At 42.2% G+C, this 26,848-nt stretch overlaps 1 pseudogene; it reads right to left on the minus strand.

Annotated features, from left to right (window-relative positions):
* The window catches only part of LOC132872878 (class I histocompatibility antigen, Gogo-B*0103 alpha chain-like), an 83,513-nt pseudogene that overhangs the window by 27,970 nt on the left and 28,695 nt on the right, over positions 1-26,848 (minus strand).

Consider the following 26,848-nt stretch of genomic DNA (forward strand, 5'->3'; position numbering starts at 1 on the left):
AGCCCAAGGGTTTGTGACTGATATAATGATGTCAGGGTTGAAACTTGGCGGTCGCACGGTCACCAGAGGCGACTAAAAACTGACCAGGGCCACTAAAAGTTGAGGTTTGGTCACACCAAGGGCGACTAGGATTAGAGAAATACAGAAAAAAAATTACAATTAAAAAAAAAAAAGTTGTACTTCCTTGGAGTACCTTTCTTTTATTTGCTTTCTTTAACTCAACTCCAAGTTCGTGAATTCCAGTAAAAAAAAGTTTCGTTCTAAAGTGCAAAATTCAAAGCCGTTCGTGAGTTTTCAGATCACTCCACGATTCCCACTGCTGTGTCTGAAATCACTCACTCTGTAGTGGACGATATAGCAAGTTCACCATTTTGTAGTGCGGTCCGAATGTATAGTGAGAATTATGACACCCTGTATAGCAGGGGTGGGCAATTATTTTTCACAAGGGGCCACATGAGAAACCAAAATTATGTCAGAGGGCCACGATAAATTTAGGTTGTAATTTAAGGCGCACCTTTTTAATATAGGGTGAATTCAGGTAAATTGGGCCACTTTTTTTTGCAAACTTGGAAAGACCCCCCCTGCCTTTTAGGGGTACACCAGCCCATCCCCTTACCCTCAGGGAGGCGTTTTAGAGGACCAAATGCCATTAAAAACCTATACAAGAAATCGTTTGTTCCCAATGCAGTTAATATGATAAACAAAGTGGGAACTGTATCCAACACACAGGCGACTTTTGCAAACCAAGATGAGTCTTGTTTTATTTATTTAATCATTTATTTATTGGAGTAGTATTCCTTACTATTTTTACATTTTAAAATTTTTACACTTAATCATCTATTTATTAGAGTAGTATTCCTTACTATTTTTACATGAAATGGAGTCATATGTGTTTTTTATGTGGTGAAACTGAAGACAAGTTTCCACACTTGTGGACAATAAAGATTCATTCATTCATTCATCACAGAAATATTATGGCATCCAAATGACTTAAAGCAAATAAAGTAGTAATGTTGCAACAATTTAAATACATTTGTGGTGATTGGTCAGTAAAATTGGAAGAGATGAAAAGCTCAGTGCGTAAGTGGCCCAGTTTACCTGATGGCCCAGTTTACCTGAATCCACCCTACTTAATATATATTCATGTCAATACATAATTAATATTAAATTTATTCATAGGCTATGTGGAATTGTGGTGTAGGCTACATATAAAGAAGAAAACAAAACCAGTCATTGAATCAGTGCAATTTATTATTTACATTTATTTATTATATATACAATTTAGCTGACATGCCTGACTGACGACGTGCTGGCTATCCTCACTTGTTGCAGTTGACATTCATGCACAGCTCACAGCTCGCACGTTTGAACGTAAAGATGAACGTAGCGCTTTCAAAATAAAAGTCGCACCATTATATTGCACTCGGAATATGGGGGTTTCCCCATTTATTTTGTAATTTATAATTGGCCTCGCGGGCCGGACAGGGACACACAACGGGCCGGATGTGGCCCGCGGGCCGTAGAATGCCCAGGTCTACTATATAGTGAACTCCGAGTATCCCACAACACACCGTGACAAGTAGTGAACAACCAATGGGCACTAACCAAGCAATATATCCCATCATGCACTGCGGTCATGCATTATCAGAGCTGTTTCATAAGGAGCGTTAAGTATTTTAGAGTGAGTTTAGCAGTAGTTTGTTTTTCCTTCCTACAACGGGCACGAGACAAATTTATAAGCTGTGGCGTGAAAATGGCAATAATATAAAAGTGTATGGGGTGAACGGATGGACGAAGAAACACGTTCTAAAAGGACATTCAAGTACAATTAAAAATAGTAAGAGAACAGAAAAAAAGCTAAAACAGAATAAGACAGATAAAGTACAAGAATAAAAGTTAGAGTGCAGAGTGAGGAATTAATCAAAAGCCTAAAATGTGATTTAATAAAAGACAGCAGCGAAGAAGAAGAAAGAAAGGATTCAGCCTTGATTTAAAAGAACTGAAAGATGCAGCAGACACAAAGTACTTTGCATTGATTAATGTGGGAAATGTGCTCAGTATAATATGGCTTTATCACAGAAACACATGCGTGTATTGATTATTTTGAAAACCCACCAGCCGACTGATCTGGCACGTTTTGATTGTGCGACAGTAATGACGTAAATAACGGTGAAGTCGTGTCCCAAAGTGTTTTTACATTTTACCAATGAGCTCACTGTATAGTCCTCTATATAGTAATTCCCTATATACAGAGTAGGGAGTAGTGAATAAGTGAATGATTTCGGACACAGCACACAACTTTCCCAAACCCTGACCTTTCCCATGATTCATTGCTGCGTCATAGCGGAAGCCAGGATCGTTTTTTAGACAACTGTATTTCAAACAGTCAGTGAACATTGACAAAGGTAGACATGAAATCACTTCTATCCAGAGGCAAGGGTTAAAAATCATTCACAAGGGAGACAAAAGGGACAAATTAAATGAAATAAAGAAAAAGATAAAATAAGTCAACAGATAATACAAACACGTATGCTGATAATACAAAAAAAAAAAAAAAAAAACAGTAAATGCAAGATTACTGAATTTAAAAAAAAACAAAAACAAACAAACAAAAAAAAAGAGACACTAAGCATAGTGCATATATTAACTGTTTTAGCTGCTTTTTGTTTTGTACAGGGGAATCGTTGCAGTGTCCTGCTCCATTTCTGTCTTGAGCACCAAGAAATGAGGCTTCTTGTTTGTGAATTTCCATTGATGAATGTTAAATTTGGCAAGTAGTGAGATCAGACTGATGAGGAAAAGTGCATTATTGCCCTCATTACTGTGATCATCACCAAATATAACATTTCTACAGTAAAGAATAAAAAAGTCAGAGAAAACATTAACAATAAAAGGATTTAACGTCTTTCCAAAGTTAGCCAGGATCTTTCTTCCGCTCCACTGTGTTGATGTTTGTCGCTAATGCTAACTGCTAGGTAGGTAAGATCAAAGACGACTAAAAGATGGTTACACGGGTCTGATTTTCTGACGTGCTCTGGGGAGAACACGACCAAAGTGTCCCATCCATCTCCCCTCAAGGAACAGATAGAGGACATGAAGTTGTGCTACATTGACATCGTCAGTTATTTTATTCTTAGCGAGGAGCGAAGGAACTACAAAAGCACGGAGGCGTACAGTTATCTACACAGGAATAAAACTGGCAAAATTATGTGTAAAAGAGAGAGAGGGCGAGTTTGTTTGCTGAAAGGCTGAGGTTGAGACAAAGCGCAAAAAAAGGGGGGGCTGAGATCAGTTCTACTGCAGAGTATAAAGTGCTAAAACACGTTATATTGCAGATGCAGTTCTATGCGAGTCTTGGATCCGTGTAATGAAATGCTCTAAAGCAAAGATGCCATCAAATTTACTGAAATTAAACATTATATAAAAATGAAATACTATAAAATGCAGTAAACATTAATAAACTAAAAGCCAATATCTGGTGTGACAACTCTGGGACAATGAGTGCAGTTTATAAGGAAATAAGCTCCAAGTTTTACTGAACATCTTCCAGAACCTGCCACAGATCTTCTGGAATCCGTCACACTTGCTTCTGTTTTTGCAGCAAAACTCAGCAGGCTTCATTCTGGATTTTGTCTGAAAAGTGGTTTCTTACCTGTCTTGCTTTCTTTCATGAAATACGAGATTTTTTTAATGTTTTTGTATCGACTCAAAAGTGCACAAGTCAAAATAGGCTTCTCTAAATTTGTACTAAAAGCAGGCGGCCTAAAGGGGCCGACACACAGGAAGCAACGCTAACTTTTTAATCCACTTGTCCAGTCAGACAAGCAGCAAGATCTCACTTGTCCTGACCGTAACCGTTTAATTACTATGTATTTACGAGTTCAGTGACATAAAATAAAGGAAATAAAGTTACATCCTGATTAATCCAGTAAAACTTGAAGTATAAATTAATTTAAAGAAATGAAACGAGTTGGACATGAGGATGACCGAATCACGCTGTGAATGAAAAACCGTAAGCGAGTTCAGCACTGTTGTCAAATTGCCCCGAAATATTTGACGATAATGTGTTCATGTGAACCACAGAAACGAAAAATACAATAAAACGTTCGAATGAAATGAAGATTCACCACAGAGGTTCATTTTATAAACATTTGGTATTTGATCACCATTTCTCCAATTTCGATGAAAGTCTAATCTATAATTAGATATTACACTTTATTTTTTTTTTTTATTAAAAACACACACCACTGTACTCGGCTTCCCCAGAATTTCATAAACAATAACAGCCAGATCACTGAGGGAACTGAACTAGTTTTGTTGGAACTTTATTGATGTAACTCTGGAATAATTATTATAAAAATGGTAACGTTCAACAAATATGCAACTCTTCCTGTCGGACAGGCAGATGGGGGTTTGACTTGTCTGGACCAAACATTAACGGTAGTCCGATTATCCGAGATGACCAAATGTTGAGCCTTGAGGTGAAACGATTAAGACAACCACCAACTCACTTTCACGTTACCCATGATGCTTTGCACCTTTGGGGGTGGAGTGCAACCAAAATATAAACAAACTAAAACACGGCGTCACACACTGACTAATGGCCCTTTTCCACTACCCTTTTTCAGCTCGCTTCAGCTCACTTCAGCCCAACACGGCTCGCGTTTCGACTACCAAAGAACAGCACGACTCAGCTCGCTTCAGCCCTGCTTAGCCCCTAAAACTCGCACGGTTTTGGAGCGGGGCTGAAGCGAGCCAAGTGAGGCTGGGGCCGTGAGCAGACACTCCCCTGTGCACTGATTGGTGAGGAGGAGTGCCCTCACATGCCCACACACGCCCCGCGAGCACGCTGGGATCTGTAAACACCGCAAACCCGGAAGGAGAAGAATTACGAATTACGAGAATTTCTGAAGCCTTATGCGCCTCGCCTCATCTATACGCTCTTGCCAGTATCTGTTGGCGTTGTCGGTGACAACAAGCCACAGCACCAAGACCAGCAACACTAACGACTCCATGTCCTCCATGTTTATTGTTTACTATCCGGGTCGTGAGACTACCGCTTAAAAGCTCACTGATGTCACTCACTACGTTTACATGCACATAGAGAGAATCGAATTTCTGCCGTTGCTCGACTGAAATCGAAGTTCAAAATGCCATGTATACACCTTAATTCGGCTGAAATTGAACCGAACTTGATTTCTCGGAATCGAGCTACACGACCTAGTTTATGCGATTTCTGCCGAGCTACTTTGAGCATGTATACCCTATCCAGCTAGTTGTCGAGCTACTTCCGGAAGTGACGAGTGACGAGACCACAAGCGGGAAACACAACAGCCTTGGTCGGCATGACAACGAATCATGACAACGGCATGAATCTTTTCTTTTTGTGGCATTGTTTGCACTGTTAAAATTTAGCTCACTTACTGTATCACCAAATACATCTGTACAGCTGTTGCATAGCTGTGAATTGTGTACATAAACAAGTCATTGTATTTGTGTGTGTGTGTGTGTGTGTGTGTGTGTGTGTATATGTCCAACATCTGAAGAATGTCAATAAAAACAAAACAATTGAACTTTGTGTGTTTATTAAGACCTAAGTTAAATTGTAAGCAAAAAATGGACTTTAGAAAAATATTGTGCAAAATAAGTTGTCTTACAAAACAGTGGTCTGCGCCGGACAGTTTGTAGCCATAGTCTGTTAGAGCAAGCCTAACAGATTGAACACGGAACTGCTAGTGTTGCCAGATTGGGGGTTTTAAGTGCATTTTAGCGGATTTGAACATGTTTTGGGCTAGAAAACGTCAGCAGTATCTGGCAACACTATAGCTCTTCTTCATGACGACAACCGGAAGTGTACCAACACGATGGGGCGTGTAGCGCCACGTGTGGCTCGGGTGCACAATGCACCTTGCACAATAGCCCGATTTCACTTGTGCATGTAGGATTGGATTTCTCTGCCACCCCTGCTGGGACCCTTTGCTCGATTACCAACAGCAGCTCGATTTGGACGTGCATGTAAGCGTAGTCATTGTTTGCGCTGCTTAACGACATCACGTGACGTCCACCCACTTTCGCTAACTCCACCCAATGTGTCCACCCACTTCCAGCCAGCACGGTTCAGCGCGGTTGTAGTCGAAATGCAACTCCAACGGCCCCGCTCAGCTCGACTCGGCTCGACTCAGCACGGCACGGCTCAGCCCGACTCAGCCACGTTTGTAGTGGAAAAGCGGCATAATCTTTCGAATTTAAATTTCCCTAAAACCTTCAAAGCTTAAAGAAATCTGCAAAGCCTTTTCTGCGGACTTCGAGAAATCAATCAGTAAAAAAGCGCTTGTAAATATCGCATCGAACATCTCTACTTCAGGTGACCGCGAGTCAGCAGCCTTCTTCGTCTGCAAATTTGCAATTTAATATTTCAGATCTTGAGACATGAAAGTGCTATTTTAAAAATAAAAGGTCAGAAATGTTTTCTTTGTCGTCTATTTAGTTCATTTTATTTCCTCAGTAATTGTCCTTGATTGAGAAATGGGTCTGGGCTCTTATGGGTTAATCAGTAGCCTGCATGCTAGTATATGTTCCATTTACAGTCAAACATTCTGATGAACTCCAGGCTCAATGCTGATTAATCAAAAATCTGCGTAGTAGTACAGTCTGAAGATGCTCTTGCACATTCGGTGTCAATTGAACAGAAATTATGGGAGGATATAGGTTTAATAAGTTTTACAATTTTTGAAGTGAGTGATGGATTGATAAGTTTAGATGTGTTCAATATTTTCTTATCTTCAGACATAATAGTGTAGGAGACGTTTCTTTACCTGCTTGATAGTTTTGACCGGGACTCCAATCTTCCTCAGAAGAGTCATTAGTCCTTAAATTAAATTCATTATAATAATTAGTTTTTTCTTTTGTTTCAGACATGTAAAAGCTTTTTTACCTTTACCTGACATGTTTCGACGGTGTAACTTCTGTTACCCTCTGATGAAGACGGAAGTTACACCGTCGAAACATGTCAGGTAAAGGTAAAAAAGCTTTTACATGTCTGAAACAAAAGAAAAAACTAATTATTTTGATTTAAGAAGAAGACATAATGAACATAATATATTTATTTAAATTCATTATAGACGTGAACTTAAAATCATTGTTTTATTTTATGGCCTCGGTGCCCTGGCTTTTGGCCTTCGTGCCCTCAAAAAATTGACAGCACAAAAGGCCAAGTGGCCCCGCCCCTAAAATGATGAAATTCCAGGCCTGGTTGTGACTTTTGCCGCTTTTCCACTACAAACGTGGCTGAGTCGGGCTGAGCCGTGCCGTGCTGAGTCGAGCTGAGCGGGGCTGTTGGAGTTGCATTTCGACTACAACCGCGCTGAACCGTGCTGGCTGGAAGTGGGTGGACACATTGGGTGGAGTTAGCGAAAGTGGGTGGACGTCAGGTGATGTCGTTAAGCAGCGCAAACAGTGACATCAGTGAGCTTTTAAGCGGTAGTCTCACGACCCGAATAGTAAACAATAAACCTGGAGGACATGGAGTCGTTAGTGTTGCTGGTCTTGGTGCTGTGGCTTGTTGTCACCGACAACGCCAACAGATACTGGCAAGAGCGTATAGATGAGGCGAGGCGCATAAGGCTTCAGAAATTCTCGTAATTCGTAATTATTCTTCTTCCGGGTTTGCGGTGTTTACAGATCCCAGCGTGCTCGCGGGGCGTGTGTGGGCATGTGAGGACACTCCTCCTCACCAATCAGTGCACAGGGAAGTGTCTGCTCACGCCCCCAGCCTCATTCGGCTCGCTTTGGCTCGCTTCAGCCCCACTCCAAAACGGTGCGAGTTTTAGGGGCTAAGCAGGGCTGAAGCGAGCCGAGTCGTGCTGGTTTTTGGTAGTCGAAACGCGAGCCGTGTCGGGCTGAAGTGAGCTGAAAAAGGGTAGTGGAAAAGGGCCCTTTGTATCTGTACGTCAACTCAGATTGATTTTACAGTAAAATGTGGCTTGAAGTCTGACCTTGTGGTGGTTATTAGCAGTGTTGGGCACGTTACTTTCAAAAAGTAATTATAGTTACTAGTTACTTTTCCCAAAAAGTAACTGAGTTAGTAACGGAGTTACTTTGTCATAAAAGTAACTAATTACCAGAGAAAGTAATTATTCCGTTACATTTTGTTCCCCCTCAAAAAAAAAAAAAATCAAATTCAATTAGTGTAATCATAATAAAAGTGAATGTTAAATGTGTTTAATGACTGAAATGGACACTTAACAGAACCAATTAGTAACGTTATGTACACTATATTAATATTTTTGTGGGACAATGTGAGATAAGACATCTATCAAATGTAATATATTTTTGTAGTTATTAAAATTATGTTACTAATTACTGGCCACTGACGAGGACAAACGTTTTGTTCCTCGACATAATGTGCATTGCACGTAAACACTCTTGCCTTTTATTTCAATTAATGAAAAGTAATGGCTGTATTTCCAATGTGAAAGCGCAGTGCTGGGCTGACCGCTCGCCATCGCTGTGTCTTCCGATTGAAAGAGTGCGCAGTAGTGCAGTAGGCGTGGCCTACCTACGTATGTTGTCCAAATCTACTCTGATTGGCTTACTGTGCCGTTGTCTCGTGTCTCCCCGCTCCACACTAAAGCAGAGTAAAGAAAGGCTGAACGAGCAGCGTGCCAGATGAATACAGCTTTAATAAAGTAACGCATAGTATTTTATTGTAAGTAACGGGAACGGCGTTATAACGATGTAAAAAGTAATTAGTTAGATTACTCGTTACTAAAAAAAGTAACGCCGTTAGTAACGCCGTTATTCCCATCACTGGTTATTATTATATTATCTTTATAAAAGATATGATAAGTGATGTTCATTCATGTATTAAAAGGGGTTCAGTAGACAGGGTTTAGTTCTGTTTTGAGTTTAACACTGCCAGGTTTAAAAAATTTGAAAAATGGTTAACGGCACAGAATACTCATTCAAAAATTAGAAAAGTAATCAAAAAGTAATTGAAAAGTAATTAGTCACATTACTCAGATATAGTAATTGAAATAGTTACACTACTATTACATTTTAAACAGGGTAACTTGTAACTGTAATGAATTACATTTCTAAAGTAACCTTCCCAACACTGATTGTTTGTAGTGTGGAATAGACGGAGCAACAAAATGAAAAGGCAAAAACCGATTTTTGAATATTTTAAAAGAAAGCAAATTAAAACCGAAGCACCATCCGATGGCACAGCTGTGCCCCAACCTTCGACCGTTGACCAAAGCAAAAGAGAAGAATGTTCTTCGACTGAGCAAAGGCCAACTCAACCAAACCTCGCTGAGGCTAACTGTCCACCTCAACTTAGCCATGAGACCCACGGTCTTGAGATGAGCTGTTCAAGTGAGTGCTGCAGGGACCTTACAACACCTCATCAACCGAGCAATCCCGACGTGCTAAAAAGAACCAAGAGGGTACAAGGGACAGGTTCTTCACAGCGAACAAGATCCGTTCAATACCAGTGGTTCAAGGATTTTGCTTGGCTGACACTATGTGAGACCAGAGGGAAACTGTTCTGCACGCAGTGTCGCTGCTGTGCAAAGAAAAACCTAGCGGTGAGTAAGAATGAGCCTGCTTTCGCCGTGAACGGTTTCAGCAACTGGAAAAATGCTGTAGACATTCAGGGAGCATACAAACAGCAAGCATCACAAAGACAGTGTTGCTCAATTTCAAATTCTTGTATCCCAGCAGCCCAACGTAGCAACTCAGTTGGACACACAGTTACAGACAAACCAGAAGATAAAGAGAGAGATGCTGCTGAAGCAGCTATCTTCGCTACGTTTTCTGGCGGGCCGGGGAATAGCAATAGACGGCAACGACCCCGAGAGTAGTAACCTGTACAAGTTGATGCGGGTCAGGTCTGAGGACTGTCCGTCAATCAGCAGATGGCGCAATGACAAAAACTACATGTCTCATGACATAGTTAATGAAATGATTCACCTGCTTTCACTTGATGTTTTACGATAGGTGTTGTCACCTATTCGGGATGGATATTATGCTATCCTCGCAGATGAAACCAGAGACGTATCCAACAGAGAACAGCTGGTCACTGTGCTTCGATGGGTTGATGATGCGTACACAGTTCGTGAGGATTTCATTGGGCTTTTCAATTTACCTAAGACAGATGCGCAGACCATCTTCAGTGTCCTAAACGACATTTTGACAAGATGTAATGTGTCACCTGCTTTGTGCAGAGGACAGGCTTACGATGGTGCTGCTAATATGGCAGGCCATCTAAAGGGAGTTTCTGCTAACTTCAAACAGCAAAATCCTGCAGCTATATTTGTGCACTGTTTGGCGCACTGTTTAAACCTCTGCCTTCAAGATGCTGCGAAGAAATGCAAAATGATATGAGATGCACTAGACATTGTACATGATGTGACACAGCTAATTAAGCAGTCTCCCAAACGAAACAACGCTTTTCAATCACTAAAGGCAGAACTGAAACCAGAAACACAGAACCTTTGCACGCTCTGTCCTACGCGATAGACGGTAAGAAGCGGGGCCTTGAAGTCAGTCATTGACAATTACTCTGTACTTACCACTGTGATGGAGGAGTTTTCGGAAGAATCACACGATGAACCTGGCCGAAAAGCTGCAGGCATTTTGGCTATGCTTGAAAAATTCAGCACCTACTTCGGTTTACGCCTGGTGTACTTGATTTTTTCCCCAACTGAACAGTTGTCCAAGACTTTGCAAAATACCAACACAATGCTGCAAGATGTGCAGAGTGCAGTCGCTGTGACGCGGGCTTTTATCCAAAGGCAACGATCGGACAAGGAATTTGACAGCTTCTTCAAGTCAGTTAGTGAGGAATCTACCGATCTGACTGAGCGCCCCCAGCTGCCCAGGCAACAAAGACTGCCCAAAAAGCTTGGAGGTGATACACAGCACCTGTTTAATAGTACATCACAGTACTTCAGGAAACAGTATTTTGAGGTCTTGGACATTATTGACAACGAATTGGATAGGCGTTTTGATCAGCGTGATTTCGGAGTAGTGGCGGATATTGAGAGGCTACTGGTCACAGCTGGGAATGGGGATGAGGTGACACTCCCATCATCCATTACGTCTCTATACAAAGATTTTGACTTTGATCAACTCTGCGCACAGTTGTGCATGTTGCCAGACATGATTAAGACATCTACACTTCAAAATGACAAACTATCAGTGAGAGTCATAAGCAATGCGATGAATGCTGTTCCTGTCGCGAAAGACCTGCTGTCAGAAGTACACAAACTTCGGAAACTTTTTTTCACCATCCCAGTCAGTACGGCATCAGCAGAGCGTTCGTTTTCCACACTTCGTCGACTGAAATCATACCTCCGATCCACAATGACACAAAAGAGACTGAATGACTTGATGAACTGCCATATTCACCGTGACATTCTGGAACAAACTGACATGACAGCCATCGCAAAGGAGTTCGTGCAGGCCAACGACAGACGCAGGCAGGCCTTTGGGAAGTTTTAAGGGTAAGTCATTGGTTACTTCTATTAGCACCGCCGAGTGCACTGCTTCCTCTGTTTTCAGTGTTTCTATACTGCATTGGTACTGATACAAGCAAGTTGTTTAAGTTGAGTTAGCCTACTACCGAGGTGCTTTTGTTGTGTACTGTTGGCTGTTTTAGCATTTTATTCTGCGCGGTTATGTGCTGGCATGTTGTGGGCTAAAGTCATGACCGATGGGTTAATCTATGTATAGCCTTCTGTGCTGTTGGCTGTTTTGGCAGTTTATTCTGCGCACTTCTGTGCTGGCATATTGTGGACTAAAGTCATAACTGATGCTGGGGTTATTAGTGTTGGCTGTTTTGGCATTTTATTCTGCGCAGTTATGTGCTGGCATATTGTGGAAACACGCGGCTCTGACAAAACTGCAGGCATATTCCCATACTTTCCTCTGACCGAGCACCGCCGAGTGCACTTCTCTGTGTTCAGTGTTTCTCTCTATAGTGCTTTAGTCCTGGTACAAGCAAGCAGTTTAAGTTGAGTTGCCGCCGACCACCGAGGTGCTTTTCTTCTGCATTTTAATCTGCGCGGTTCTGTGCTGGCTGTCATGACTGATAGCATTACGTGCGTGTCCGTGTATAATGTAGCCTGTATGCATCATGTCCGACCCAACATTTCGGTGACCCCCTCTTGCGATTGTGGCCCCCCCTTGTTCAAATGCGTTCCGCGGTCTGTGCCTGCACTCCCCCTGTATCTGCATCCCATCCCCCACATTATCAGATACACAGCACAGTTACATTTAACAGGAATGGAAAAAGCCACACTGATACCCCACAGAAATCTTCTCCATCAGTCATGTCCTGAGCTCAACACATCAACTCCACTAAACAAGCAGAACAAACGCACAACAGAGAAAAACAAACTCAGGGTCTTTACCCAAATAAACAGGGACTGTTCACCATACAAGCACCTTTCACACTCACCATGAGCGAACTGACTGCATATGATGAATAGCGGCCAAAACACCAAAAAACTCCTCCCTATGGGAGTGAACGAAATAAGGGGGAAACAAAATATTCCCGTTACGAGCAGCCGCAGCACTCGGTTAGGAAATGTTCAATATGTTCAGAATGTTAAGAGAGAGTTCAAGAGTAGGCGACGTCTAGAACACGGAGCATCACAGACCAGCCTGAGTGGGAAACTCGGTCTGTTACAGAAAAAGGGTCCCAAACCAGACAAATGCAGCTCCGCGCTCCGCAAACTTATCATCCAGGCAGAGAGTCAATGAAAGCGCGAACCTCCTCCGGGATGGAAAACCTCTTTTTGGAGCCTCTGTGTGTCGCCTGTAGAGGAGCCGGGAACAGCAGAGCATATGGCATCCCTCGCTCTCGCAGCCGCTGTTTCACCGCATCGTATGCCTTGCGCTTCTTCATCACTGCCGAAGAAAACTCGCTGCAGAAAGAGACCCTGGATCCGGTGGAGATGAAGCCGCCATCCTGGCCGCCCTACGCGCCGCTTCCATGACCCTCTGTTTGTCTCTGAACGCGTGGAATCGGAACAGCAGCGACCTGGGCCTCCTGTTCGGGTCCGGTTTCGGTGCGAGGGTGCGGTGGGCTCTCTCCAGCTTTATGCGGCCGGCCTTCGTGCTCATCTTTAGGACGCGGGGTAGCCATGACTCGAAAAACTCCACCGGCTGCCCAGTCTCCGGATCCTCCGCCAAGCCGACGACTCGAATGTTTCGGCGCCTGCTATAGTTTTCGGCCATGTCCAAACTCTCCGTGAGGCGCTAACCTGCTTTTCCAGCTCCACAATCCTCGGCTCTTGTGCTGCGGCAGAGTTTCCGACTGCTAGTAACCGAGCCTGTGCTTCATCTAGCCGCTTGCTAGCGGCCTGGAGCTCCGTAGCATGCTTGTGGATAGTCTCGGCCAGAGGGCGAAGTTTTTCATCAATAACTTTAATAATGTTGGGAGTGATTATGCTCAGGGCTTTAGCAAGGGCAGGGTCAAGCCCATCTGCGGTTACAAACTCTGCCTGGTCGCCATCTTGTGTGTCGTCGCCGGGCTCGGACGGGGCGTCTTTTCTGTCTTTATTTCCTCTGGTTCTTCCCATCTTGTTGAAAGACTGTGGCCAAAAGGTTTCCAGGGACATAGCCTGTTATGTTCATAACAAAAACGGCTTATAGCGCCTGGTTGTTGTCAGGATAATGAAAAAATGAGCACCGAGTGGCGCGGAGCTCTGGCAAAAGCATCTGCTCAGCTCACCGCCATCACGTGACCCCCCGGCCGAGTTAATTTGTGCCAATCCAGAGCCAAAGCCAGGGAGCAGACGAACAGGCTAAACCGACTGTCTGCGAGCTGCACAGAGTCGCCACTCAGGGTCACTACATCGAGACTGTGTCTGTTCCCCGAGCTCAACAAAAAGGGAGAAATGTTCAGAGAGTTTGTTCCAGTAACCTAATCAATATAAAATTAGATCATACTGACTGTACAGCTGCTGCCGGCACCTTTGATCTAAAGGCGGGGCTATTAAATATTAGATCTCTTACATCTAAAGCGCTAATGGTTAATGAACTCATTACTGATCAGGAGTTTAATGTGCTTTGTTTAACTGAAACATGGATTAAGCCAAATGAATATATAGCATTAAATGAAGCGAGTCCTCCTGGATACAGTTATATACACCAGCCTCGTCTAACTGGCAGAGGAGGAGGCGTTGCGGTTATTTATAATGATTATCTCGGTGTAACACAAAAACCTGGTTATAAATTTAATACATTTGAAGTTCTTCATACTCATATAATGTATATAGCCTCGAAAAATAAGTCTACCCAGTTAATTCCATAACTTATTATTTACAGGCCCCCGGGGCCATATTCTGAGTTTCTTTCTGAATTTGCAGATTTTATCTCAGATCTGTTTATTTCCTGAGACAAAGCTTTAGTTGTCGGAGATTTTAATATTCACTTCGATAACCCAGAAGACCCTTTGAAAACAGCGTTTGTGTCCATTTTAGATTCAGTCGGGATTAATCAGAATGTCATAGGACCGACCCATAATGGTGGTCACACCCTCGATCTAATACTAACATTCAGGTTAAACGCAGAAAATATAGTCACAGTCTGAAGTTATCTCAGATCATCATCTCATCTCATTCAAACTATGTCTGAGTAATAATATATGCACCTCACCACGCTACTGTATTAAACGTACATTCGCGTCAGCTACTGCACAGAGCTTTATAAATGATCTCCCAGAGTTATCAACTGTGATTGGGTCACTGTCAGCCCCTGCAGAACTCGATCAGGCAACTGAATGCTTAGAGTCAACGTTCCGCCAGACTTTAGATAATGTAGCTCCTCTTAAAAGGAAAATGGTCAGAGACAAAAAATTAGCACCCTGGTATAATGATGACACTGACTCTGACTTTAAAGTTTGCCAAATCACTCTTAGTGTCTGAACAATATCGCCATCTTCTACCGCCTACAAGAGTGAACATTAGCTGCCGTCAAACCCGTTCTGCTAGCAATCTGGACATTCTTAAGTGTCGAACTGAACGTTACAGAACTAGTGCCATCCCGCACATGGTTCATTTAATCAACACTTAACTGTTCAAATGTTCTCCCTATGTTTTAATTAGGAGTATGAGTCTGAATATTGATCTTTTACATTATTTTTAATGTTAATAGTCGTATTTTGTAATGTCACAACATCAATTCAGCCCTTGGGCTGCGACTGTGGTGATATGAAGTTGTATTCTTAATAAAAACATTACTACTATTAAAACAGACCACTCGAAAATTGGAACGTAAATGGCGTCAAACAAAATTGGTAATGTTCAAATTAGCGTAGAAGGAGAGCTTCCTGAAGTATAGAAAAGCTCTTAGTGCTGCGAGATCAACATATCTCTCCTCCCTATTAGAAGATAACAAAAATAATCCTAGATTCCTATTTAATACTGCAGCAAAATTAACCAGGAATAAGTCCACTATAGACACATGCACACCTGCAGTATGGAGTAGCAACGACTTCATGATTTTTTTTAATGACAAAACTGAGAATATCCAACAAAAAATTCAAACTACTAATTTAAGGTCAGACAATGTAAGTGACCCTGTAGTTACAATATAACTGTATCAGATCAGCAATTAGAATGTTTTACTCCCCTTAGAGAAACTGAATTACTTTCATTAATCTCGGCATCAAAAGCCTCAACTTGTGTACTAGATCCCTTACCTGCACGTCTATTCAAACAGATAACACCTGAAGTAATTGAATATCTAATTACCTGAAGTAATTGGACATCTTCCTCATCAATCTCAAGACCACCAGCCTGGACGTTCTCTCCTCTGAAAAGCAACCTGTCCCCTCTCTGGATTATGACTGGAAGGAGCAGAAAGTGTACTGGATAAACGGTGACGTTGTGATGTGGACTACACTGGACCAGAAGAGCAGAGGAACACTAATCCAAGGTGCAGCCTAACATCTAAACTAAAGGTCTTTAAACACTGAAGTTGAAGAGATGAAGTGTTGGAATTTTGTGTCCTTGTCGGTGTGAAGACGGAGTGTATAGCAGTTGATTGGGTGGGCCGGAGCCTGTACTGGACAGACAAGGCAGCAAGGTTTACTGTTGGTCAACAGGGTGCCGGTGGAAAGTGTGCTACTGTTGCGCCAAAACGGAGAAGGAGAAAGAGAGGGGGGAGGCATGTTAGGAGAGAGCGTGAAAGATGGAAGGGAAGGAGCTTAGAATTGAGGGTAGGAACACTGAATGTGGGAACACTGACTGGCAGAGCAAGAGAGTTAGCAGGTATGATGGAAAGAAGGAAGTTGGACATTTTGTGTGTGCAGGAGATGAGGTGGACAGGAAGCAAGGCCAAGAACATTGGAGATGGATGCAAGTTGTTTTATTATGGAGTGGATGGAAAGAGAAATGGTGTTGGTATTGTTTTGAGGGGAGAGTTGGTCAACAGTGTGATTGATGTGTAGAGGGTGTCAGATAGAGTGATAGGCATGAAGTTGGAGATTCAAGGAGTGGTAATCAATGTTGTGTGCGTACACCCCACAGGTTGGATGTGAGAATGAAGAGAAAAAGTCTTTCTGGGAAAAGATGGATGAAGTGGTAGAAAGTATACCGAGGGAGGAGCGCGTGCTGATAGGAGCAGATTTCAAAGGACATGTTGGCGAGGGAAACAGAGGAGATGAGGACGTGATGGGCAGATATGGTGTAAGAGAGAGAAATGTGGAAGGGCAAATGGTGGTTGATTTTTCAAAGAGGATGAATTTGGCAATAGTCAATACATACTTCGAGAAGAAAGAGCAACACAGGGTGACGTTTAAGAGTGGAGGAAGATCTACACAGGTGGCCTACATACTCTGCAGAAGGGGTAACCTGAAGGAGATTGGAGACTGTAAAGTGATGGCGGGGAGAGTGTAGCTAGACAACATCGAGTGGTCGTGTGCAGGATGAGCTTGAAAGTGAAAAAGAGGAAGCGTGAAATAGTGGAGCCGAAGATTAAGTGGTGGAAACTAAAAGAGGTTGAACATCAGAAGGAGTTTAGGGAAGAAATGAGACGAGCATCGAGTGGTCATGGAAGTCTGCCAGAAGCTTGGAATACTACTGCTGTACTAGTAAGAGAGGCAGCAAGGAAGGTGCTAGGGTGGTCATCGGGAAGGAGGAAGGAAGACAAGGAGCCATGGTGGTGGAACAAAGAAGTGCAGGAAATTATAAAAGAGAAGAGGCTAGCAAAGAAGAATTGGGACGATCAGAGAGACGAGGAAAGCAGGCGGTTATACAGAGAGACGAGACAGAAGGCAAAAAGAGCGGTAGCGAAGGCGAAAGCAGATGCATACCAGGAGTTGTACGAAAGACTGGAGACCAAAGAAGGAGAGAAAGACCTGTGCAGACTAGCTAGGCAGAGAAACAGGGAAGCGAGGGATGTACAGCAGGTAAGAGTGATGAAAGATGGAAATGGAAATGTGTTGACAAACAAAGAGAGTGTATTAAGAAGGTGGAAAGAGTACTTTGAGGATTTATTAAATGAGGAGAATCCAAGAGAGAAAAGGCCAGGTTCGTTGGAGACGGCAAATCAGGAAGCAGAGTTGGTTAGTAAGGATGAGGTGAGGGCAGCCATGAAAAGAATGAAGACTGGGAAAGCAGTCGGACCTGATGGTATCCCGATTGAGGCTTGGAGATGTTTGGGTGAGACGGCTGTGGAGTTCCTCACGAGATTGTTTATCAGCCAAAAATATTTCATGGTGAAAATGACATTTTTGACGATTTCAGACTTTTGACCTCGACCTGAAAATATTAGAGAAACAAGTGATTAGACAGTATGAACAGAGAGCATGTGTATATTATGTTTAGTGAATAATACATTTCATTTATGTCGAGGGAATAGTAGAGGCTGAAAGTAGAGAAAACACCAACCCAAAGTTTTAAGTGATTTATCACATTTGGGAATTTTTATATCAAGCTTTTGATAAAATATACTAATTTGTCAATCTACAAAAGAATATGCACTAAAGAAAAATACAACGTGATTGTAAATATCAAATTTTTTTGTTCAAGGTATTAATTTTTAGCTTATACAAAATACAATTTTAAATACAGTTTAATATAGTCCAACACACAACCCGACCCCTTTGCACCGTCCTAAATGTAAAACCTTGCACATATAATTTGTAGAAGACACAAAACGAACCACAAATGAGTTCAGAAAAAGGAAATAAATAATTGAAAAAAGAGGGGGTTTACATCTATAACATAAAGTTATACAATCTTGAATTGTATTACTTTGTTTTAAATGAATTGAGGATGAGTGTATCTTATCTAATGTTGACTGCCGTCTGTCTTCAGAAAGTTCTGTATCTAATTCTTCCTTCCAGTGTCTTTTTAAACGTGTCAGGGATTCTAAATTGTAAGAATTGAGTACAGTATAGATTTTTCCAATACTCTTTTTACAGTTGGACCTGAGCTCTGAAACCAATTCAAGGAGAGTACTGAATGGGAAAGATGGAAAATTAGCTGAATTTGATGATACAAAGCTGCGAAGTTGCAAGTATTTGAAAAAACGAGAGTTAGGGATTTTGAATTTAGATCTCAGCTGCTCAAATGATGCAAAACTATCATCAACATACAAGCACTGAAAGATCTATCTGTAATAGAGGGTTTAAACATGTAGTTTCTCACTATAGGGGCATTAACTGAGAGACTGTTGAGTAAAAATGCTCGTCTAAACTGTGCCCAGATCTTCAAGGAATGCTTAACCACTGGGTTCATAGAGTGCCTGAGTGTGGGTTCAGGCGGTGGGAGCTTGGAGCACAGTAAAGCGTGTAGAGAGGCAGGTCTACATGACTGTGTTCAGCGCAAAATGTATACTGTACCTATTCGTCAGGTGACATTGGGCATACCTAACAACCTGTTTTCTCTCTCTCTCCCCCATCTGTCCATCTGAGTTACATGTCAATCCTGAGATCGAGGTGCTGAACCTCTTCTGCTCCTCGTAACCTGCCTGATCCATCCTGGTGCCCTGTGTCTGGTTGGAGTCTCATCGCATCGCTCCTGTGGAGGACGGCCCCATGAGGACAGTTGAAAGTCACACTTGGAGGACACTCTGGACTCTTACAGTAATGCTTTTATGGCTGAGGACTACAGTTGACTTGCTAACTTTAGGACTGCAGTTGTCATGAACAGTTTTGCACTCAAGTTTCCATCAATGAAGAGTTTATAACATCAACGAAACTGACTTCATGTTAAAACTGTTAATGTTATAGTCATGTCTGTTGTTGTCCAGCTGAGGATTGGTTCCCTTTTGGGTCTGGTTCCTCTCGAGGTTTCTTCCTCATGGCATCTGAGGGAGTTTTTCCTTGCAACCGTCGCCACGGGCTTCATCATTGGGGATAGATTAGGATAAAATTGGCTCATGTCTTGGGTCATTCAGATTCTGTAAAGCTGCTTTGAGACAATGTCTATTGTTAAAAGCGCTATACAAACAAACTTGACTTGACAAGTTCTCTAACTGTAACCGTTTTGGGTCACGATCATGTGATAGATTAAGCCAATATAACACGGCGTGTATATTGGCTGCCCAATAATAATATTGAAAGTTGGGCAAGGATAACCCTCCATGTTCACAGTGTCATTCTAAAATGTTCTTACGTATTCGTGGATTTTTCTTATTCCCTATGAATGAGGATATCAATTTGTCTATAAGAAGAAAGAAGGATTTTGTCAAAAAGATCGGTGAACATTGGAACAGATATAAAAATCTTGGTAGCAGATTCATTTTAATGGTATTAATTCTACCTCCTAATGATAGTGATAAGTTCCAACGTTCAAAGTCTTGTTTCAGAGACTCTGTAAGTGAGAGGAAATTGACTGCAATGTCGCCATGTAGTGCAATCACTAGTGGTTCGATCGCCAAGGCAAATAAAAATGGCGATAAAAGGCAGCCTTGTCTGGTACCGCGACCTCATGAGAAAAAGGCGGACAGATTATTTGTACGGATTGCTGCTAAAGGGAACCCGAATCCATGAGGTGAACTTTGCACCAAGTCCAAATCTTTTTAGAGTATAGAAGAGATAATCCCACTGCACCCAATCAAATGCTTTCTCAGCATCGAGTGCTAAAAGTAATTCAGGTATATCGGGTGGCTTGGGATTGTAAAGGATATTCATTAGTCTGCGTATATTAGAAAAGGAATGAGAATTTTTAATAAATCCGTTTGATCGTCAGCAATGATGGAGGGTAAAGCAGTTTCTAAACGGTGGGCTAACATTTTCACAAGTAGTTTACTATCAACATTCAGTAATGAAATGAGCTGCACTCTAACGGGTTTTTATCGTTTTTAGGGATTAATGAGATGACTGCTTGTCTCATTGTTTCAGGTAGCAAGCCGGAGATAAGCGAGTCTTCATAGGCTGAAAGCAATATGGGAGCAAGTTCAGTAGCAAATTTTGTAAAGAATTCACTCGGATACCTAATTCTGCAGTGGTTTCTTCATTGATTATAGGGATGTTAAAGGTGCTAAAAAAAGAATTAAATAAAGATTCATCATTAGTGGATTCTGAGCCATAGAGCTTTGAATAATACGTATGGAAGCACTGATTGATTTCTAACCGGTCTGTAAGTTTAATACCCGTCTCAGTGTTTATTGCAGCTATGGATTGGTCTGCATTCCTTTGACGTAACTGGTGGGCCAAAATCTTCCCGGCCTTTTCACCATATTTGTATGTCTTATGTCTTGATTTGTTTACAAGATTTTCAGCATGTTTTGTGGATAAAAGGTTGAATTCAGTTTGAAGAATTAGTCGTTGCTTGAATAGGTCAGCTGATGGGGAATGGGCTAAGGTCACATCAAGTTGTAGTATGTCTCTGGTTAATTTCTTAAGGCGTTTTTGTTTGTTTGTTTTTATTTGGGCACTATATGATATACAGTGCCTTGCAAAAATATTCATACCCCTTGAACTTTTTCACATTTTTCCACCTTACAACCACGAACTTAAAAGTTTTTTTAATTGAGATTTTATGTGATAGACCAACACAGAGTAACACATAATTGTGAAGTGAAACGAAAATGATAGTCTTCAAAATTTTAAACAAATAAAAATCTGAAAAATGTGATGTGCATTATTATTCAGCCCCCCGCGTCTATACTTTGTAGAGCCACCTTTTGCTGCAATTACAGCTGCAAGTCTTTTGTGATATGTCTCTACCAGCTTTGCACATCTAGACACTGAAATTTTTGCCCATTCTTCTTTGCAAAATAGCTCAAGCTCAGCCAGATTGGATGGAGAGCGTCTGTGAACAGCAATTTTCAAGTCTTCCCACAGATGCTCAATGGGATTTAGGTCTGGACTTTGACTGGGCCATTCTAACACATGAATATTCTTTGATCTAAACCATTCCATTGTAGCTCTGGCTGTATGTTTAGGGTCATTGTCTTGCTGGAAGGTGAATCTCCTTCCCAGTCTCAAGTTTTTGCAGCCTCCAACAGGTTTTCTTCCAGGATTGCCCTGTATTTAGCTCCATCCATCTTCCCATCAACTCTGACCAGCTTCCCTGTCCCTGCTGAAGAAAAGCATCCCCATAGCATGATGCTGTCACCACCATGTTTCACAGTGGGGATGGTGTGTGCAGGGTGATGAGCAGTGTTAGTTTTCCACCACATATAGCGCTTTGCATTTAGGCCAAAAAGTTCAACTTTGGTCTCATCTGACCAAAGCACCTTCTTCCACATGTTTGCTGTGTCCCCTACATGGCTTCTTATGCCTGTCTTTTCAACAATGGCTTTCTTCTTGCCACTCTTCCAAAAAGGCCAGATTTGTGGCGTGTACGACTTATAGTTGTCCTGTGCACAGATTCTCCCACCTGAGCTGTGGATTTCTGCAGCTCCTCCAGAGTGATCATGGGCCTCTTGGCTGCTTCTCTGACCAGTGCTCTCCTTGCTCGCTCTGTCAGTTTAGGTGGGCGGCCATGTCTTGGTAGGTTTGCAGTTGTGCCATACTTTTTCTATTTTTGAATGATGGATTGAACAGTGCTTCTTGAGATGTTCAGAGCTTGGGACATTTTTTTATAACCTAACCCTGCTTTAAACTTCTCCAGAACTTTATCCCTGACCTGTCTGGTGAGTTCTTTGGTCTTCATGATGCTGTTTGTTCTTCAGTGTTCTCTAACAAACCACTGAGGCCTTCACAGAACAAGTGTATTTATGCTGAGAGTAAATTACACACAGCAGGACTCTATTAACTAATTAGACGACTTCTGAAGGCAATTGATTGCACTGGATTGTATTTAGAGGTATCAGACTACAGCACGGTGGTGTAGTGGTTAGCGCTGTCGCCTCACAGCAAGAAGGTCCTGGGTTCGAGCCCCGGGGCCGGCGAGGGCCTTTCTGTGTGGAGTTTGCATGTTCTCCCCGTGTCCGCGTGGGTTTCCTCTGGGTGCTCCGGTTTCCCCCACAGTCCAAAGACATGCAGGTTAGGTTAACTGGTGACTCTAAATTGAGCGTAGGTGTGAATGTGAGTGTGAATGGTTGTCTGTGTCTATGTGTCAGCCCTGTGATGACCTGGCGACTTGTCCAGGGTGTACCCCGCCTTTCGCCCGTAGTCAGCTGGGATAGGCTCCAGCTTGCCTGCGACCCTGTAGAAGGATAAAGCGGCTAGAGATAATGAGATGAGATGAGAGTACAGGGGGCTGAATACTAATGCACACCACATTTTTCAGATTTTTATTTGTTTAAAATTTTGAAGACCATTTATCATTTTTGTTTAACTTCACAATTATGTGCTACTCTGTGTTGGTCTATCACATAAAATCTCAATAAAAAACTTTTAAGTTTGTGGTTGTAAGGTGGAAAAATGTGAAAAAGTTCAAGGGGTATGAATACTTTTGCAAGGCACTGTAATTTGTCCCCTAAGATATGCTTTTATTGATTCCCAGATCACTGAAGAGGACGTCCCTGGAGTTTGATTACGTGCTAGATACTCAGTTATTTCAGTTGAGATGAATTTGACAAATCCACTATCAGAGAATAGTAACGTATTGAAACGCCATGGACGGTCGCTAGTGTGTGTAGCTGGTATGCATAAAGTCATCAGTAATGGAGCATGATCTGATTTTACTATTGCCTGATATTCACATTCTCTAATTAATGGAAGTAATTGACTGTTTAGAAAAAAATAATCTATGCGCAAATATGGTTTTTATGGACTGATGAATAGAAAGAAAAAAGTAAAAGTTTGGGGTTCCGGAAGCGCCAAGTATCAGCCATCCCATATGTATTAAGAAACAGTTGAATTGCCAGTGCTGCTTTAGATGGGGCCGTGGTTTTGGGTGAGCGCCGATCTGGTTAAGGCGACAGTACACAGTTCATATCTCCCCCTAGTATGAGGCGATGTGTGTCCATATTGGGTAGACGTGGGAAAAACCTAGTAAAAAATGTACTGTTGTCCCAATTTGGTGCGTACACATTTGCCAGGATGACTGGGGTGTTATTTAATCTACCCACAACTATTATGTAGTGACCAGCGGGATCTGCCTCAACCCCTGACATGATGAATGGAGCATTTTTATAAATAAGAATTACAGCTCCCCTGGATTTTGAGTAGAAATTGGAATGATAAGATCGAGCCACCCATCCTGCTCTTAGTCTAGAATGATCAAAAGGTGTCAAGGTGGCTTTCTTTGGAGATGACCAAATGTGTAAACAACTAATACAGCAAATTAGATTCTAAACTGCAGTTATCAGCAAGAGCAAGTGATCCTGTTTACACATTATATGTAACACAACTGTTTACACATTACACATTACAATATGAACTAGATGAAAACTAATAAAGATTGTTCACAAGTCTCGAGTCTTTTGAGGACGAATCTAAAGTCAAATCTCAAGTCACTGCATGAGCGGCTTACGGTAAGTATGACTTGAGTCCAAGTTGCAAGTTCGAGTCCCATCTCTGCTAGAGAATAGCCAAAATGAGACAACAAACCTTCCACGTACTCAAAAAAAAGAGTTTGCCATGAATAGATCGTTTTTCATTCTTTTAATCAAGAATAATTGATTTGCCTTTCCAAAACCTTTGCTAATGTTAAACAGGTCAAGCAGTGAAGCTGATCTCAGCAGGTCGTCCACATCTAGAAAAACACAAGGTTACACTTGGACTGTCTGTCAAAGTCCATGAACAGCCACCAAGGTTTATTCTGTCCCATTACAAAATGAAGTATTTTATTTATGAAGCCATGAGACAAAGCCAGGGCCACTGTTTTCAACCAGGGGGTTAAAGGAACACACTGAGAGAGAAGGTAGGAGGCTTGTGGGGACAGTGGCGGCTCAGCAGATCCTTCATGCTGGAACATCACTGTGACAAAAACCAGCATGGCGAGGGGACAAACCCAAAAACTCCACTTCACTCCATCAATCCACTCTGTTGTTGTTAAAAATCAGCGAATCCTGAGATTCACTCAGATGTGTCGGTCATGATTAAACCACGAAGACACAAATGTGAAAATATTCGAGGGCATTTTGATTTCAAGAGCTTGGAAAAAACTTGTGTCAATTTCGACAGCAAAAAGATCTGAATGATCTCAGTTCATTGCTGCGATACTCGAATCTCTTTCACCAGAGAAGAGCTCATGAACATCAGGGGAACAACTCCAGCAGACTTACTACCAACTTTTATGGTGTCATCTATGGAATTATTGGACATTCTGGTCAAAACTGTGATCACCTTTGCTCACTCAGTGAGATACCGGAGGAGAAGGAAATGCACTGGTGCGCTCGTGCGTCAACACCAGCACAGACTTCACACTCCTCTACCTGCGATATTTCTCTCCAATGTTCACTTACTGTACAATAAACTGGAGGAACTCCAGCTGCTGGTGGAGAGAAACAGCGACTTTTATTCATCTTCCATTTTATGCTACACGGAGACGTGGCGATGAGGACCCGTACCAGACTCTGAACTGCAGCTGGTCAGCTTCCACCTTTTCAGAGCGGGCCGTAACACAGACCTCTCCTCTTTATCTACTTTTAGGACTTGTGTGAAAATCTGATGATGTTTTAGGTCATATTTATGCAGAAATATAGAAACTTCTAAAGGCTTCACAAACTTTCAAGCACCACTGTAAATGGCAAACAGATGGAGTTTCTATAAAATGACACAAAGTTGTCTTTAAAAAGAGAAGGGGATCAGATTTGGTCGTCAATAGGTCAGAAGAGAAACTGACATCAGGGTTTTAAAAAGTGTAACTGGTAAATAGTGCAGTGAAAGTGTAGATTTTTATTTTGGTCAGAACTGATATTCCGATAGATTTGAATGTAAAATATTATCGATGGAATAAATCATCATATGAAGTGACTCACGACTCGAGTCATCATTTAATACGATTCTTTTCTTACACATTATTATAATTATTATTAAAGTCACAATACTTTGACCCGAGTACAGTTTGTGCTTACTCTACCGCCTCTGATTGTGTAGAATTTTACGAAACGGCATGAAAAATTCCTAAATGTTCTGCAGTCGGACCCCCAGACTCCCTGCCAGATTTAGTGAGGGCTCCTCCCAGCGCTCTATTTTTACTGCCTTGGTATCTCACTGGGCTGCATGTTGCTCTCCCAGTCCTCCGGCCCCAGGTTCCAGTCTGGTGTGGGGTGACCCTCTGGTTTCTTTTTTCCTCCTCTTTGGAGGTGCTCATCCCTCGGTTTGCTTTCCAAGGCGTCTCTCGGCCCGATCCCCTGCTCAGCACCTTGTGCACATCAGTGTTTCGTTGGTTCTGCACTTGGGTTCACTCCCCCAGTCTCAGTTCCTGGAGCAGTGGGTCGCGCTCCTTTCTTTAGGAGCCGCGACTGAACCACTTCCCCATTACATCATCATCATCCATTACTCTTCTTCCACAGCAGTTTAATTAATGATGTCATATCCTGTGGGTGTGGTCTTCACCAGTCTGGAGGCCGAGGTTCTGACGTGGCGGATTTACGGGTCAGGGGCGAGACAGTTGATGCAGCGCACAGACGCTTTAAAATCTCCCGTGTGTTCTTCCCCCTGAGTCTGCTGTGTTCTCTGAGCAGTTTACTGTCACAAACATCACCTGTATTTCTATAAACATCACTCACTCATCACTAATCCATGTTAATCATTGAGCTTTTGATGGTGTTCAGTGTTTAATGTCAAATTAAAATTCCATTTGATTGAGGTGGAATTTTGGAGCTGATTATTTGAGCGGATTTAGAGCGCAGCACCTTTACTGCTGTTTCTGTGTGAGTCGTTTACACCAACATTTATTCACTATGAGAGAGACACACACCATTTGTGCAGCATTTTTCAACTGAGGAGTTTATTTTTGAAAAGTTTCTCATTTCCAGTCAGGGTGTGTCGATGTTACTGAGGGACGACCTGAAAGAGAAAAGCAGAGGAGAGATTTTTTTAGAACAATAATCATCAAACCTTTTATCCTGGTATATAATATTCCCATTGCACTATTCTAGATCATATTACTGCATTCAAAAGTATTCGCTCCACATGTGCTTTGTTTAGTAGCGAGCTCCTGAGGTAATGAACAAGACCCATTCTGTAAGACATTACAAATATGACTGTGACTCATTCTGAGCTCCCTGACCACTGCACCCTTCTTCTTCTCCTCAACCTTCTCCTTTACCTCCAGGATGTCGTCCACCTGCCCCTTATCCTTTTGGCGCCCCATTTCCTCCATTAGTTCTCCCCAAGGGAGTAATGTGGGAGTTGAGGGTCTGGATGGGATTGGGTCGACGCTGTCCATTATCTCGCCCCACATCAGTGCCTTTGGACTTGGGGGTCTGGAGGACAAAGGCTCCTCGACACCCACAGTTTCAGGTGGCAGACTGGAGGTGGGTT

Source organism: Neoarius graeffei, chromosome 24 (assembly GCF_027579695.1).
Source record: "Neoarius graeffei isolate fNeoGra1 chromosome 24, fNeoGra1.pri, whole genome shotgun sequence".
Taxonomy (NCBI): domain Eukaryota; kingdom Metazoa; phylum Chordata; class Actinopteri; order Siluriformes; family Ariidae; genus Neoarius; species Neoarius graeffei.